This window comes from Panthera onca, chromosome B3 (assembly GCF_046562875.1).
Source record: "Panthera onca isolate mPanOnc1 chromosome B3, mPanOnc1 haplotype 2, whole genome shotgun sequence".
NCBI lineage: Eukaryota > Metazoa > Chordata > Mammalia > Carnivora > Felidae > Panthera > Panthera onca.
The window spans coordinates 18,858,879-18,864,255 of record NC_138344.1 but is presented as its reverse complement, the minus strand read 5'-3'; the positions used below and the strand labels follow the sequence as shown (position 1 = coordinate 18,864,255).

The 5,377-nt window shown below is 44.9% G+C and overlaps 1 pseudogene; it reads right to left on the bottom strand.

The window, feature by feature from the left end:
• Positions 1-275: 275 nt before the first annotated feature.
• LOC132668336 (large ribosomal subunit protein eL21 pseudogene) lies at positions 276-762 on the bottom strand (annotated as a pseudogene).
• Between the last annotated feature and the right edge of the window lie 4,615 nt (positions 763-5,377).

The following is a 5,377-nucleotide window of genomic DNA, read 5'->3' as shown; positions in this document are numbered from 1 at the left end:
AAAGCCCTGCAATGGCCCCCTAACACCTGCTCCTAAACTTCCCCAAATGTACCCTTAAAAAGAAGGTTTTGATAAAATATGGGAAATGCTGGATTAGAAATCTAAGACCTTTGTTTTTTGTGAGATTTCTCAGAATTTTAATATGAATAGCATGGAGACATTTCACTGGGAAGAAAACAGATATAAGGTGTAGTTTTCTGAATTTCTTTTCTTTTCTTTTTTTTTTTTTTTTTACAGTCTAGAGGTTTGTTTGTTTGGGTTTTTTTTTATACTTATCATGCCATGAATGAATAAAGAATGGGTTCCAGAAGCCCAGGCTCCTTTCCATTGGTTCTCACAAAGTGAGCTTCTCTGGATGGAGCAGGCTGGTGCTTCAACTGAACCCAAGTATCTTTCTCTTTGGCTTCCTTCACTTTCTGATCATTTTCCTTCACATGCTTCAGGAAGCTACCTCAGCTCTGTGAGTGCTTAATATGATCAATCCGTACATTAATTCTCTCGGCAAGAATCTTGCCTGTAACTTGTTTGTTTACAATGATGCCAACAGCATGCTGGGTGACATTGCAGACTGTGCCAGTCCTCTCATGGTAACATTTGTGGGGTATTTCGTTTTTGAACAGTGCCCATTCCCTTGATGTCTCCAATATCACCTTTCTTAGAGATTTGCATGTATGTGGCCAAAGGAACAACTCCATGTTTTCTAAAAGGCCTACAGAACATATAGCAAGTGCCTCTCCACTTTCCTTTTGTGTTGGTCATTTTGGCAAATTACTGGAAGATGGCAGAACTTGCTGAAGTTTCTCAGGGTGGAAGAAACAAGACCAAGACACCTGTTTTGGCTCTGGCTTCCTCTCCTCACAAATACCTTCCTGCTGTTTACTCTGCACAAAGGTCCTTTCTCTCCTTGACAACCTCCAAGGTCAACATAATCACCACCCCCCACATACTCCTACCTTACTCACTTTCTAATATTATAATTATCTTAATTTCTGATTTACCCACTGTTCTAGGATCTCCCTATGTGTAGGGAGTATTGGGGATCCCCTCAACCAACACAGTGCCCGAGAAATGGTGGTCCCCAGTGTTTGTGGAAAACTGTCCAGTGCTTACTGATCTAGGCAGGAAAAGTTGAAGCAGACCAAATAGTGCCTTGTGCTATTTGCCCACACTCTGAATGTACTTCCCTCTCCCCTCTCTTGCTCCTCAGACCACCGCACCCTGGAATCAGCCTCAGCACCCCCACCTACAGAACTCCTACTCATTTGCCAATGACCCAATTCACTAAACTCGCCCTGGTGTGTTGCAGTTTTCAATGGACTCAACTTCTGGGCAGAAGTCTACACAGCTGCCCCTCTGTCTTTCCCTAAGCCTCTCACCCACAACCCCACCTGTTTCTCTTCCCACTGGCCACTCTGTCCTATGCCTTCACCCTTCCAGTCAGTTCTGCCACTCATCCCCTTTCAGGTTTGGCCTGGTTCTCCTCTCCTGCCCTGGGCTCTTCCTCAGTGAGTTCTCTTTGCAGCTCCTCCCGTGGCTTTGGCCCCACTGCATCCTCTGATAATTCCCTCATGGTCTGCCTCCCTCAGTCCTCTTCTCCAAGATCCCGGTCTGATTCCACCAACTGCCCACTTGACAAATACACTCTGATATCTCACTGGGGCCTCAAATTCTGGAGAGCCAAAATATAAACTTTTGATCTGCAGGCTCAAGTATTTTCCCACAGTCCTAGATGGCACCACCATTCACGGCCATCCACCCACTCCTTCACCTCCCCAGCTTTGCCAACAGTTAGCCCCCGTAAATATGTCTCTTTTTAAAATCGTTAACATTTAAAAAAAATTATACTGTGATAATATTTCACATGAGATTTACCCCCTTAACAATTTTTCAAGTGCACACTGTGGTATTGTTAACTACAGTCACAGTGTTGTACAGAAGACCTCCAGAACTTCTTTATCTTGCATAATTAAGACTTTATGCCCTTTGATTCCCAATTCTCCATTTCCCCCTCCCTCCAGCCTCTGGCGACCACCCTTTTACTCTCTGCTTCTATGAGTCTCACAATTTCAATGACCTTGTCTGAGTGGATTCATACAGTATTTGCCCTTCTGTGACTGGCTTATGTTACTTTGCATAATGTCCTCAAGGTTCATCCATGTTGTCACATATTGCAGGATTTCCTTCTTTTTTAAGGCTGAATAATATTCCATTGTATGCATAAACCATAACTTCTTTATCCATTCATCTACTGATGGACATTGAGTTTGTTTCCAGTACTGTGAATAATGTTGTAATAAACTCCAGGGTTCTACTATCTCTTCAAGATCCTGATATTAGTCCTTTTGGGTATAAAACCAGAAGTGGGATTGTTAGATCATATGGTGTTTCTATTTTTAGCTTTGCAGGAAGTTGCCATACTGTTTTCTACAGTAGCTGCATCATTTTGCATTCCCACCAACAGTGCACAATATTTCCAATTTCTTCACATCCTGGCCATTACTTGTTTTCTCTTTCTTTCCTTCTTCCTTCATTCCTCCCTCCTTCTCTTTCTTCCTCCCTCCCTCCTCCCTTCCTCCTTCCTCCTTCTCTTTCTTTCTTTCTTTCTTTCTTTCTTTCCTTGATAATAGTCATCCTGACAGGTGTGAGGCGCTATCTCATGGTGTTTTGGCTTTGCATCTTTCTGGTGATTAGTGACACTAACCATCTTTTTTAGTTACCCCCTTTTCTCTTGGTCCCCAATGCTGCCACCCAACCTGGACTCCACCCTCTCATGCTCGGATTCTTACTAGAGCCAGAGCCTCCAAACAGGCCTCCTCTTACCTATCCATACTTCTACCCATGCTCTGCACAAGCAGAAAGGTCTTTCTAAATATAAACCAGTCGTGATGAGTATAAACCCTCTGATAAATTTCCTCCATTACTCTTGAGATAAAGCAAACATCCCTAGTGTAGACCCTCCACCTCATCAATGTGTTTCCAGCTGCATCTTTGGCTTCCCACAGGTTAGGCTCGCCAGCTTTTGTGGGTCGCTCTTCCCACCCTCACCCTTCTTGCATCACTTACCCACATTGTTCCATCTAACTCTGTAAGTCCTTTGGAGTTCAGTTCAAATATCACCTCATGACAGACCCCTTCCTCTGAGCTTTCCATATACAGCTTCTTAAGACATCAGTACTTCTTCATAAACTTGCTACAATTATAATTAATGTGAAACTATATTTAGACTCTGTTTCTGCCACCAGAATGGAAACTGTGAGATGCCCGGGAACACATGCTTCTTGTTTTCACTGTGTCCCCGGCGCCTGGCGCGAGTCTGGCACACAGGTGGGTTCAGCCCATACTTCTTGACTTCTTGACAGAGGAAGATAGTGGCATAGGTGGACACTGGGCTCACCGCGTCCTACTGACCACTTAGATTCCACCCACATCTGCCTAAATAACCCAGAAAACTGCCAGAAGACTAGCAGAACAGATTCTCCAGAGCCAAGCATAGACAAGAGGCCCACGGAAGAGGATAGGAAGGGCGGAGAGGTGGTGCACGCTACACGGACTGGCGGGAGGGAGCTGGGGTGGTAGAGGGGCAGCTCCCCTGGCAAGGCGGAGCCCCTGAGTCTGGCTTGCAAAAATGGAGGGGCCGGACGGAGTGTGTTCTGATAGCCAGCGGGACTTAACATCTGGAATGTTATAAGTCAACAGCTCTGCTCCGAGGGCGGGAAGGCTAGAGGACAACGGGAGGGAGAGTTGTTGAGCCCCGGAGGACAGAGCTCAGCTTGGCGGGGAACAAAGGCGCTCGCCAGTGCCATCTCCCTTGCCCATCCCCCAGCCAAAATCCCAAAGGGAACCGGTTCCATTCAGGGAACTTGCTTGCACCAGGCAAACACCCAATGCTGTGCTTCTGTGGATCCATCCCTCCAACGGGTCTGCCTCCCTCCTGGTGCTGCAGGGCCCCTCCCAAAGCGGACCACCGAATGCAAAGTGAGCTGAGTCTGCCCTTCCCACCCCTGTGCACCTTGCGGATCCACCTAGACTAATACACCAGATCCCAGATTACCACAAGCTTGGCAGTGTGCAAGTAGCCCAGACAGGGGCCACAACACTCCACAGTGAGCCCTGCCCCTGGCAGAGGGGAAGATAAGGTACACACCAGTCTGACTGTGGCCCCAGTGGTGGGCTGGGGGTAGACATCAGGTCTGACTGCAGCCCCACCCACCAATGCAAGTTACTCCAGACAGCACAGGGGAAGAGCCCTGCAGTTCCGCGCCACTCCAGGGACTATCCAAAATGACGAAACGGAAGAATTCTCCTCAAAAGAAACTCCACAAAGTAGCGACAGCTAATGAACTGGTCAAAAACGATTTAAACAATGTAACAGAAAATGAATTTAAAATAGTAGTCATAAAATTAATCTCTGGGCTTGAAAAAAGTATAGAGGACAGCAGAGAATCTATTACTACAGAGAGCAAGGGACTAAGAAATAGTCATGAAGAATTCAAAAATGCTATAAATGAGCTGCAAAATAAAACGGAGGTGACCATAGCTCGGATTGAAGAGGCAGAGGAAAGAATAGGTGAATTAGAAGATAAAATTATGGAAAAAGAGAAAGCTGAGAAGAAGAGAGATAAAAAAAATCCAGGAGTATGAGGGGAGAATTAGAGAACTAAGTGACACAATTAAACACAATAATATATGCATAATTGGGATTCCAGAGGAGGAAGAGAGAGGGAAAAGTACTGAAGGTATACTTGAAGAAATCATAGCTGAGAACTTCCCTGATCTGGGGAAGGAAAAAGGCATTGAAATCCAAGAGGCACAGAGAACTCCTTTCAGACGTAACTTGAATCGATCTTCTGCATGACATATCATAGTGAAACTGGCAAAATACAAGGATAAAGAGAAAATTCTGAAAGCAGCTAGGGATAAACATGCTCTAACATATAAAGGGAGGCTGAAAAGAATAGTGATGGATCTATCTACTGAAACTTGGCAGGCCAGAAAGGAATGGCAGGAAATCTTCAATGTGATGAACAGAAAAAATATGCAGCCGAGAATCCTCTATCCAAGTCTCTCATTTAGAATAGAAGAAGAGATAAAGGTCTTCCCAAACAAACAAAAACTGAAGGAATTCATCACCACTAAACCAGCCTTACAAGCGATCCTGAGGGGGATCCTGTGAGACAAAGTACCAGAGACATCACTACAAGCATGAAACCTACAGACATCACAATGACTCTAAACCCATATCTTTCTATAATAACACTGAATGTAAATGGACTAAATGCACCAACCAAAAGACATAGGGTATCAGAATGGATAAAAAAACAAGATCCATCTATTTGCTGTCTACAAGAGACTCATTTTAGACCTGACAACACCTTCA